The 13,032-nt window shown below is 41.8% G+C and overlaps 1 protein-coding gene across 3 annotated transcripts in view; it reads left to right on the forward strand.

The window, feature by feature from the left end:
* Positions 1-13,032, forward strand: part of LOC136863016 (transcription initiation factor TFIID subunit 3) — a 336,297-nt gene that overhangs the window by 281,664 nt on the left and 41,601 nt on the right. The gene's annotated exons all lie outside the window — the stretch shown is intronic.

A 13,032-nucleotide genomic window follows, 5' to 3' on the forward strand; every position in this document is an offset into this window, starting at 1 on the left:
AATATAATTTTTCAATTTATTTTTTTCTTTATAGAATAAACTTTTCTCGTTAAAATGTTGAAGGAATTTTGTAAATATCTCTAACGGTATTCAAGATATGTCCCGTAATCTGAACACATGTTACGCAGCTTGTCCTTTTAAAACAGACAGTGACCACACCCACTTGCTCTACCAAGTAATTATTGCAAATGATTTGTTGCAGTTCAAATTTCCCGTTCCATTTCTACTTCTTGTTTGGTATGTATAATCTCTTTGACATTACAGGAACAGGAAATGTTGATAAAGCTTCTCTTTTGTTTATATTTTGGTGGGATATTACAAAGGCGAACCTCATATATACATTCATTGCGAATATTAGTGCCAGTAGCAATTCTTCTCCAAGTCATCAACTACAAATATAAAATGGGCAATCAGAAACCAACTTATAAAACCAAGAAGCGAAAATTTAATGGGAATAGGTTTGTAGCTAAGATTTATACTGACACTTCTAAGCCACACCTCTCCTAACCTAGAAAATGCTTTTGCGAAGAAATTTGTAAATAGGCCGAAATGTGACAGTGTAACAAACACTAATAATGATGTTAATATTATTTGTAATGTAAATATAATGCTCCGGGAATTACAGAAGTGCCTACGTTGTGTTTGTGGTGCCAGTATACATTTTAATGTAAATAGTGTTGTAGGCCTAGGTTGTAAAGTTGCAGTTGTCTGTGAAAAGTGCAGTGAAATTGGATCATTCAATTACTGTGACAAAATTGGGAAGAATGCTAATGTTTATTCTGTAAACAGAAGGGCAGTGTATGCTATGAGGTGCATAGGTCAGGGTTTAGCTGCACTCAAAGTGTTTTGTGGTCTTATGAACTTGGCACCACCAGTAAAAAAAAGTACCTTTACAAAAATAAATCACAGGATTTTGGCTGTTACTACAAAAGTAGCCAATAAATTCACAAGTTCAGCAGCTGAAGAAGAAGCAAGACTTACTAATAGCAGGGACATATCAGTAAGTTGTGATGGTACTTGGCTTACCAGAGGACACAGTTCCCTACATGGGGAGAGTACTGTTATTGGTATCAAATCAGTGAAGGTATTGGATTTAGAGGTAATGTCCACATCCTACAAGGGATGTGAACAGTGGAAAAGTAAGACAGACACTGTAGAATATGCAGAATGGATAGAGAAGCATGAAAGTTTATGTAATACCACAAAGGTAGCTCAGGTAGTATGGAAAAGGAAGGAATGAAAATTAATTTTGGTCGGAGTGTTGATAAATAAAAGTACGCTATGTCAACTATATTGGTGATAGAGACACTAAAAGCTACAATGCTCTAGCTGATGACCAACTTTATGGTTCAGAAACTAAAATATTAAAGAAAGAATGTGTTGGTCATGTCCAAAAGCGAATGGGGACTCAGTTGAGGAAGCAAGCACAGTGAGAGGAAAGAAGTTGAGTGATGGAAAATCACTTGGAGGGAAGATCAGGCTGACCAATGCAGTAATTAACACCCTTACAGTATACTATGGCAATGCTGTAAGGGCAAACAGTTCATCTGTAGATGGGAGGAGAACTGCAATTTGGGCAATTTGGTATCATAAATGTTCAACTGATGAGAACCCAACTCACTACGTTTGTCCAAAGGGCCTTGACTCATGGTGCCCATTCCAACGAGCTGTTGCTGAAGGGACAGAGAACAGTTACAAGCACAAAAATAATCTACCTCTAGCCATCATTGAAGAAATAAAACCACTTTTCAAAAATCTGGTTACAACAGATTTATTGAGAAGGTGTGTGAGTGGCTACTTGCCAGTGGCGGCGCGTGACTTTCATCACTGGGGGTTCAAAAGAAGAAAAAATTGCCTCCCCCCCCAACCTCTCCTGTCCCCATATCCGCCAGCTTCTCTTCCATCGTGGGCCGTAACCTCCTAAACTAAGATGACATAAGTTCTAGAAATGTGATCAAATACAAGAGGAGCAGAAAATACGGTAGGCCTACATGCCGAGTTTTACCACATGCAAAATAAAAAATAACTGCTTCATTGAAGTCCGCAGAGTCTCGAACAAAGTTCCTTTCAATTGACAACATAGCAAGAGCAATAAGTCTATCATCGGTCATTGTGCTGCGCTAGAAAGTCTTTATTCTTTTCAGGGTAGAGAAACACCTTTCTGCTTCCGATGTCATAGGAATAGTAACAACTATATTTTAAAGTTTTCATTGGTATTACCTTGCCGCTATTATTTGCCTCAATGATTTTTGAGTTAAGTTTCTCTCCAAAAGGTAATTATTCCAAAGAAGGCAAATTAATAGGTGTTTAGTAAGTAATGATATATTTGGGACAAGATATTAATTGGAATTTGATAGTTTAATGTGACTTTTGGTAGTAACGATGCTTTTCAACACTAGCGCTAGTTACGTGCACTATTCTCTGTTGCCTAGTCAAATTCCCGTAAGGTCAACAGATGGCAGGCACATACCCCAACCCCAACAACACGACTAGCTTGTCTTGAGACAGTGGCCTATTGCGCATGCGTAAAGAACAGAGATCCGTTTCTGCGATATCCTGGTCTTGCCTTAGTGCTGGCTTTCGTCCCCCCGCACCTCGCCACTCCCTTCGCCTATGTACGGACGGAGAGATCGCCTTTGCAAGGGGGTTCATTCCAGACAAGTATCCAGCCACAGACCTTGCGCAGCTCGCATGAATTGAAAGCCAGTACGAGTATATTACGGATAGAGGGACTTGGCAAGAGCTTCGAGATTGAGAAGGGAGTTATGAAAATTACGTAGTTGAGTACAATTTGATATAAACTGGAGGTTCATTGCTCCATTGCGCTATACCAGAAACCGCCACTGCTACTCGCAGAATAATAATGAATCTTTCAACTCAAAAATTGTACATTTTGATAATTTTATATACATTATGTGTTGTTCAAATCATCACACAGGTATCTAGTAAATAATAAATCTGTAGAAATATGTTGGAGTTTCATTCGACCTATTTGTCATGATTCAAAATCGCTGTCTGTGGCCATAATGTCTGAACTTTATTCTCAGCCCTAAGGATGCCCAAGTAATCTCATAGTACAGACTTATGATGGTGCATCTGTCATGGGAAGTACAAAACGTGGTATCCAGGCCATTGTCAAAGAAACGTATCCTGCTGCTTCTTACGTTCGTTGCATACTCATCAACTTAATCTGATAGCTGCCTCTGTGGATCCGTGGTAGAGTGTCGGCCTCCGGATCCCAAGATAGCGGGTTCAAACCCGGCAGAGGTAGTCGGATTTTTGAAGGGCGGAAGAAAGTCCATTCGATACTCCATGTCGTACGATGTCGGCATGTAAAAGATCTCTGGTGACACATTTTTGGTGTTTACGCGACAAAATTCGTTAAATCTCAGCCATAGACGCCCGAGAGAGATCCGGTTTACTCTGTCTGCCATCTAGTGGGCTTAGAGTAAAACGGAACGTCGAAATTGACGAGCAGACAGCTAGATGGCGTCAAATCGAAATGCCTGCACACGGTAGCTGAGGCCATAGGATTATTATTATTATTCATCATCATCATCACCTGTTTACCCTCCAGGTTCGGTTTTTCCCTCGGACTTAGCGAGGGATCCCACCTCTACCGCCTCAAGGGCAGTGTCCTGGAGCTTCAGACTCTTGGTCGGGGGATACAACTGGGGAGTATGACCAGTACTTCGCCCAGGCGGCCTCACCTGCTATGCTGAACAGGGGCCTTGTGGAGGGATGGGAAGATTGGAAGGGATAGGCAAGGAAGAGGGAAGGAAGCGGCCGTGGCCTTAAGTTAGGTACCATCCCGGCATTCGCCTGGAGGAGAAGTGGGAAACCACGGAAAACCACTTCCAGGATGGCTGAGGTGGGAATCGAACCCACCTCTACTCAGTTGACCTCCCGAGGCTGAGTGGACCCCGTTCCAGCCCTCGTACCACTTTTCAAATTTTCGTGGCAGAGCCGGGAATCGAACCCGGGCCTCCGGGGGTGGCAGCTAATCACGCTAACCACTACACCACATAGGCGGACATTATTATTATTATTATTATTATTATTATTATTATTATTATTATTATTATTATTCATCTGTTTACCCTCCAGGTTCGGTTTTCCCTCGGACTAAGCGAGGGATCCCACCTCTACCACCTCAAGGGCAGTGTCCTGGAGCTTCAGACTCTTGGTCGTGGGATACAACTGGGGAGAATGACCAGTACCCCATCCAGGCGGCCTCACCTGCTATGCTGAACAGGGGCCTTGTGGAGGGATGGGAAGATCGGATGGGATAGGCAAGGAAGAGGGAAGGAAGCGGCCGTGGCCTTAAGTTAGGTACCGTCCCGGCATTCGCCTGGAGGAGAAGTGGGAAACCACGGTAAACCACTTCGAGGATGGCTGAGGTGGGAATCGAACCCACCTCTACTCAGTTGACCTCCCGAGGCTGAGTGGACCCCGTTCCAGCCCTCGTACCACTTGTCAAATTTCGTGGCAGAGCCGGGAATCGAACCCGGACCTCCGGGGGTGGCAGCTAATCACGCTAACCACTACACCACAGAGGCGGACATTATTATTATTATTATTATTATTATTATTATTATTATTATTATTATTATTATTATTAACTTAATTTGATTATGTTGAATGCAGCATCAAACAGAAATGTGCAGATATTTTTTGCAAACCTTCAAGGACTCTGCACTTTTTCTCAAATTGTCCTCAAAGATCTGCCATTCTTGACGTTGTTGTGCAGAAGTGCTTACCACGTTCGGTTCCGTCACGGTGGAATGTTCATTCCAGGACTGTTAATACTATTTTTGAACACCTGGAAGACCTGATTGAATGCAGGAAAGGAAAAGTTAGATTTGTAACAACACACTTGTTCAAGCTTCTGGATATATAGGGACTTGGAAAGATGACGATTTCATATACCGGCTCTCTTTCTTTTGCAAGATAGTGTGGAGGACGCAGATGAACAATACACCCACGGTATCCCCTGCCTGTCGTAAGAGGCGAATAAAAGAGGCGACCAAGGGATGATACTTTCGAAACCATAAGACTATCTGTGATAAGTACCATTACCCAATGAACAGCATGGATCGACTTTACTTGCGATTAGTACTACTACATGTACCTGGTTGTGCTCCCTCTTAAAGCAACAATCACTACTACCTGAGGAACTCGTACCGCTACTCCTTCTAGCTGGCTCTGTGATTAGTATCATCGGGGGAGGATCACTGTGGGAGTAGTTCCATTATATGAAGAACACCATGGGTCTGTGTTGCCTGTGGGTGGTGACATAATGTGTGATACACCGTAGGTCTACATTACCTATGATTGGTACCAATATGTGAGCAACACCATGAGTATACATACCCTGTGATGAGTACCACTACGCAAGCAACACCATGAGTATCCGTGGCCTGTGATTAGCACCACTGTATGACGATCACCACTGATCCAGCCGGCGACCGTAATTAGTACCTCAGTGAGGAACACCATGGGTCTACATTGTTGTGAATTGTACCCTTATGTGAGGAATCTCATGGATCTGCGTTGCTTGTGGTAGTGCCGTTATGTTTGACATACCCCTGGTTCTACAGTACCTATGATTAGTACCACCATGTGAGGAACTCCACCATTCTTCGTTACCTGTGATTAGTACTACTATAGGGGAAACATCGTGATTCTGCTTTGCCAGTGATTAGTAATATTATGAGGGGCCGGTGACCTGGATTTTGGACCCCTTTAGAAAACGAGCATCATCCAAAAGTAAGGCACTGTGAATCGGATCCACTGATTGTTTTGGATTCATGATCATTTTTTCATCATCATTCGTTTCAGGTTCTGGTCAGTGCACACATTTTGAAGTTTTAATTATCATTTCCTTTCGTTGCACCTCGTATCTTAGTGGCCGATGACCTAGCTGTTAAGCCCTTGTAAGCAATAAACATCATCGTCATCATTTTACAAGATGTAGACATTTTGTATAATCAAATGCAGAAGCTTGATTGTAATGCACGTCTTGTTCTGGCTCAGCTAAAGGCATTTGAGAGAGAAATACAAAAAGTTAGAAATAGCGTGGAAGATGAGAAGCCACAGGAACATTCAGAAAAGAGAAGAAAAATAGAAGAGCAGTGTGTGAAAAGGGAGGCATTTGAAGTGTGTGATGTTATTCTCAGGGAATTCAATGATAGTTTAGCTTCAAAGGACACCTTGTAGCTGCATCTTTGTTTCACTCTGAAAAACTTTCTGAATATGACAGTAAGTTCCCAGAAGAGTCTCTGAAAACTGCAATAAAATCCTATCCACTCGTTAATGAGATCAAAATTCGCATGGAGATGTCTGTAATCTACACTAGAGAGTAGATCCGAAATATGTCTAATGCTATGTGTCTAATGGACTTCATTACAGACAAAAATTGCTGATGATTATGATGATGCTGATGATGCTTGTTGTTTAAAGAAGCCTAACATCTAGGTCATCGGCCCCTACAAAAATTAGTTCGCTACACTTAGTTAAGGTGTTGAATGTGCTGTTAACTATTCCGATGTCTACTGCAGACGCAGAACGATGTTTCTCCACTCCAAATAGAGTTAAAAACCTTTCTGAGGAACACAATGTCGCAAGACTGGTTGTTAGCTCTGGCAATGCTTTCAATAGAGCGAGAATTTGTAATGAGAATCAGTGACTGTAATGCAAAAGTTATTGACAAGTTTGCCAGGTGTAATGAGAGGAGTGCAGATTGCGCTATATAAATAGGTGAGTTGTGACTTTTTTTTATTTATTTGTAGTAGTTTAAATTCGAAACCTGATATATTACACAAGGAAGTATTTTCAATATTAGGCTAACTAGAAGTGTTTCATTTCAGTATGGTAAGATACTTTTTATATGAAAAAATTGTTAATGGGTGTAGTAATATTCCTGAAAAAGAAATGTAAAATGTTTGTTTAATCTTTAAATAATAAAAAGTATTTTTGATGTAAGTTTATGTGGATTTAAAAATCAACCTGTCATATTATATCGTTGGAAAATATTGTGCTCCGCTGAATTTTCAATGCATCAGCTTCCACTGATATTAATTATACTTGGCATATCACATTTACTTTATGTGCGTGCTCCCGGTCTTTCAAATTGGACCTTTCCTCACTTTCAACTTTTTCTTGATCTCATTTGTCGCATGCAATTTACAGCTGTACATATTATTTGCCATTATGGCATAGCATTTATTACTAAGTAAAATTATGTTTGTCTTCACAATAGACTTTTAATGCGGATTATCAAATTTATCCTTTATTATCCTGGAATTATATTATTTTCTCTAATTATTCAATATTATTACACTCAGAGAGATTATATTTTCAATATCTGAAATATCAGTCTTCTCTGATAAAATTGTATTAATTGTGAAAACTTTATTATTATTATTATTATTATTATTGTTATTATTATATTATTATTATTATTATTATTATTATTATTATTATTATTATTATTATTATTATTATTATTATTATTATTATTATTATTTATCGTATGATGAAAGGAGGAATATCAGCTATTTACAAAATATGTACAAAAATACACACATATAGATACACTCTCAAGTTCATAAAATTATTCACAATACTATGTCCAGATGGTTAATCCACTCAACGGCTTCTTGTGTTAGGTTGTGGAGATCCTTCATTGAGCCTCTAAACGCTCTGAGGGGACATTTGAGCACTATGTGATCCATGGGTTGCTGTTCTTCACCGCAGTCGCAAGGAGGAGCGGACTTCCAACCCCACTTGTACAGTATTGCACCGCATCTTCCTTGGCCGGTCCTTATCCTATTCAGTACACACCACTGTCGTCGAGGTGAATGAAAGCCTGCGGGCTGCTCCCAAGGAGTTTTAATTAAGTAATGATGTGTCAGGGAGTTTTGACTCTGCCACTGATTATTCCATGCATCTAGTATTTTGAAGTTACTGTCTTGCAGGTTGATTGCTGTTCGCCACGATGGTTGTCTGGACTTCAGTCGCTGCGGTAATGATACTGGACAATCTGAATGTATTCGTAACAGTGGGTTGTTTTCAATTTTCTTCCATGTGTTCAGCAATGACTGAGATCTTCTTAGGGGTGGGGGTGGAATGTTACTTAGAACCGATAGCCAGTGCGTGTTAGTAGATTGAATACATCCTGTGATGAGGCGCATTGCTTGATTGAGCTGTGTGTCAATTATTTTTGTGTGAGCATTGTTTAACCATGTAGAACAGCAGTATTCTGCAACTGAGTTCGAAAGAGTCAGAGCTGTGGATCTAAGGACTGATGCATTGGCACCCCAGGTGGTCCCTGTTAACTTCCGTAATATGTTGTTCCGGGTTTTAATTTTAGCTGCCACATTCTTGAGATGCATTTTATATGTCAGTGATCTGTCCAGGGTCACCCCTAGGTATTTAGGGTTACTGCAGCATTGGAGAATCTCATCTCTGAAACTGACTGTAGGATTGTAATTTGCATGTTTGTTCCGTACATGGAAAGTTGATACAACTGTCTTTTGAGGATTCGGTCGAAGAGAATTATGTTTGAAGTATTCATCCATTATCTTCAGATCTGCTGTTAATGTTGCTTCAGCTTCGGGGAAGGTCTGGTCCTGGGCTATCAAGGCAATATCATCAGGGTAAATAAATTTCTTGGACTTGGTATTTGGAAGACCGTATGTGTACAAATTAAAAAGGAGTGGAGCCAACACAGAGCCCTGTGGGAGCCCATCATTCATTTTGTGCACCCGACTTGTAGAGGAAAACACTTGGAAATACCTATTGCTCAGCATATTGCCTATTAGAGTGGTTAGTTTCCGACAAGGGATGATACTAATGAATTTGAGCAGCAGTTTATCATGCCAAACGGTATCATAAGCAGCAGTTAGATCTAAGAAGACACCCATGCTTATCAGCTTCTTCTCAAAGCCATTTTCGGTATGAGTTGCTACTGCTAGCACCTGTTCCTCACATCCCCTTCCTGGTCTAAATCCAGTTTGTTCTATAGGGACAACCTTGTTGATGGCTGAGGAGATTCTATTGTGGATCAGTCTCTCTAGCAGCTTGAATGTGACACTAAGGAGTACAATAGGGCGGTAGTTTTCAACTTTTGAAGGGTCTTTGTTTGGCTTTAGTATAGCAATGATCTTGGTTTTCTTGAATAGTGGAGGCAGATGACCTGTTTCTACAATGTTGGAAAAGAAGGTGTTCAACCATCTGATAGTGGCTGGACCACAGTGTAACAGAAATTCGGGGTAAATGCCATCAACACCTGCTGCCTTTACAGGTTATTATTATTATTATTATTATTATTATTATTATTATTATTATTATTATTATTATTATTATTATTATTATTATTATGCAAGGACATTTTTATTTCTACCTCACTGATACAATGGTAAATAGATTTCGTATACCGCTAATCATTAAGACAAATACAAATTTGACGCTGAATTTTAGATCTTAATAGCCCTCACATTATGACAAATTAAATCAATCAAATCTCGGCCGAGTTAAATTCATTTAGAGCCTACTAAAATGTCTCACAAGAATATTATTATTTGGTACGTGAACTCAATTCCTATCTCTCCTGAATCATCATTTAATTCTCGCCGTGAGGATTCTACATTGTCTTTAATCTACACAAAATTACACTATGCTCATCGTATAAAATTAATTTAGAAAAATATAAATTTAACATGGCTGTTTACCGTGTGTCGATTTTGTCGGGAAATGCTGCATTCCTCAGTCCTCATACTGATGTCGAACTTAGCCCATAGCTAAGGCTTTCATTATGGTGTCGGACACGTAGTATACTTTCATAGGACACATTTTTATTCACTAATCATACGCACAAATTTTCACACTATTATCTTTATGCTTATACTACACTAGTGTCCAGACGTTAAGCATAATCACTAAACGAGGACATACCGCCTGATAGGAATGTCAGACGACTTGCTGAACAAACGGAAGCTGAATCACACACCATATGTCACACAAATTGTCCAAAAATAAAAAACAGTGTCAAAAAGGTTCTGATAGCTAAGGTAGTCTTTTGACAACAAGTAACAAAACTATCAATGTCTTCCACAACAAAATATGCTGTTAATAGGGTGTATGGTTACCCCTAACGGCCACACATGCTTCGCAGCGACGTGGCGTGCTCCCTGTCAGATGGTCCAAGAGCTCTTGTGGCAGTCGATCCCATTCCTCCGAAAGGGCAATGTGAAGGTCTTGGAGGGTCCTTGGTGGAGTCTGACGTGATGCAATTCGCCTCCCCCATGCATCCCAGGCATGTTCTATAGGATTCATATCCGCAGACCTGGCTGGCCAGTCCATGCGATGGATGTCTGCCCCAGCCAGAAATTCATCCACCAGAGCAGCACGGTGCGGTCGGGAATTATCGTCCGTTAAGAGGAAGTCTGGACCAACCGCACCTCTGAAGAGTCGAACATGTGGTCTCAGTACCTCATCCCTGTATCTCCGAGCGTTAACAGTGTTCCTCGGACCGCCCATGAAGATGTACAGGTCCGTACGGCCATTCAACATGATGCCACCCCACACCATGACGCCACTACCACCATACTGGTCCCGTTCCACGATCTTCCGTAGTTGTATCGGCTACCCGGTTATCTCCAGATTAATGTGCGACGGGAATAGTTCTGCAAACTGAAGCGGGATTCATCTGTGAAGAGCACATGCCTCCATGCATTCATGGTCCAGTTTCGATGTTGACGGCTCCACAGTAAACGGGCCCGTCTCTCTGCTGAAGTGAGCGGGACGCACACCGCTGGACGTCGGGCAAACAGCCCTGCTGTTCTGAGCCTCCGGTACACAGTTTTCCGGGAAACGGCAACCCCTGAGACGGCTGTAAGCTCCGCCGACAATTGTCCTTTTTTTTTTTTTTTTTTTTTTTTTTTTTTGCTAGGGGCTTTACGTCGCACCGACACAGATAGGTCTTATGGCGACGATGGGATAGGAAAGGTCTAGGAGTTGGAAGGAAGCGGCCGTGGCCAAAATTAAGGTACAGCCCCAGCACTTGCCTGGTGTGAAAATGGGAAACCACGGAAAACCATCTTCAGGGCTGCCGATAGTGGGATTCGAACCTACTATCTCCCGGATGCAAGCTCACAGCCGCGCGCCTCTACGCACACGGCCAACTCGCCCGGTAACAATTGTCTTGCAGGTGTACTCCGATTTCGTCGGGCGGTTAAGGCCAGATATTGGTCTTACTGTGAGGTGGTTACCCTTGGTTGACCTGGTACTGGCCTACGACTAACATCTCCTGTGTCTCGAAATCGTCTCCAAAGTCTGGAAATGACACTTTGTGGCACATTCAAGGATACGGCGACTTCGGTCTGTGTCTGGCCTGCTTCCAGGTGGCCGAGTATTCTACCCTGCAAACCGGGGTCCAAATGGCGTCGTTGTGCTATTATGTTGTCACGTTCACCACGAGGCTACACTCTGCACACTATAACAGGGCAAACACGACTGAGGGAATATGGGGCGCAGGCACTGGCCGTGTTTACCTTGAGGTTACGCCGCTAGTTAAAGCCGGAAACAGTCCTTTCCTATAGCCTACAGAGCGAACACGTAAGGTTGGTAGGTGCATATGTGCGATTTGCGGTCTATTTCCTGTTGCCCTGCTTACTCGTAACTAATGCTTAACTTTTGGACACTAGTATACTTCTAAAATAAAAAGATACTATTTTACTATTTTTATCGTATTTCTAAGTCTGTCTCTGGATTGCCTAACTCTTATTTCCACGACGATTTCTCCTCATTCAGCTGGTCCGGCATTTACCCAAATCTGGACCACTAGTCAGATTCTCATTTGCGTGTTTGTAAACAAATTCAAGAGGTTGTTGTCCTTGCTCATAACTGGACTGGCTGTGGATTTCAACCTTGATCATCCACCATTTACTACCTGTGCTGCTAACTAACAGGTGCGTTCTCACTGCAAAGAATGTTTCTCCACCTAATATTTTCCTTACTGCATGGTCATGACAATCTGTACAGCGTACAAAAAATCATTATATTTATCCTCCCATTAATTTCAGTTCTACCATAAGTCTGTTAACAACTTCCCTGTTACTGAACTACATTCAAAATTCATGAACAAAGTTGATGAATAAAATATGTGCAGCCTCATCCTAAATTCAGTTGTCCGTTATTACAAGTCTATTCAAAGTTTATGAATTGTAATTTATAAATGTTCATAATATTACTGACGTAAAACGGCACTGCTCCGCTGTATGAATAACATCTTACCAATTCTTCTTCACTCACAAAGGCTTTTGTAATTAGGCCGATAATAATAATTTCGTGTGGCTATTTCTAGCCGAGTGCAGCCCTTGTAAGGCAGACCCTCCGATGAGGGTGGGCGGCATCTGCCATGTGTAGGTAACTACGTGTTATTGTGGTGGAGGATAGTGTTATGTGTGGTGTGTGAGTTGCAGGGATGTTGGGGACAGCACAAACACCCAGCCCCCGGGCCATTGGAATTAACCAATGAAGGTTAAAATCCCCGACCCGGCCGGGAATCGAACCCGGGCCCCCAAGGACGGCAGCTAATAACACTAACCGTTACGCTATGGAGGCGGACAAAGTAAACTCGTGTCCTCATCCCGAGGTAGTGCAACTCTTTTCAGGCACACCCCCATTGGAGGTGAGCTGCATGTACCATTTCAACCACATACCAGCCCTCCTGCCATTCTTAAATTTCTGGCAGTACCGGGAATCGAACCCAGGCCCCCGAGTACGGCAGCTAATTACACTAACCGTTACGCTACGGAGGCTGACATCAGGCCGATGAACTCGGTGTTAGGCCCCTTTAAACAACAAGCATCATCATCATCATCATCATCATCATCATCATCATCATCAAGCTTTTGTAATCTGCAGCACGGTTGGTCGAATACAACTGGTAGGCTGAAGGTGACTGAGTGTTCATGACTGTCCGTTTGTAATTGACTGTTCCCAGCGTCCTCTGATCTATTTTTTAGT

The sequence above is a fragment of the Anabrus simplex genome, chromosome 2, assembly GCF_040414725.1.
Source record: "Anabrus simplex isolate iqAnaSimp1 chromosome 2, ASM4041472v1, whole genome shotgun sequence".
Lineage (NCBI taxonomy): Eukaryota > Metazoa > Arthropoda > Insecta > Orthoptera > Tettigoniidae > Anabrus > Anabrus simplex.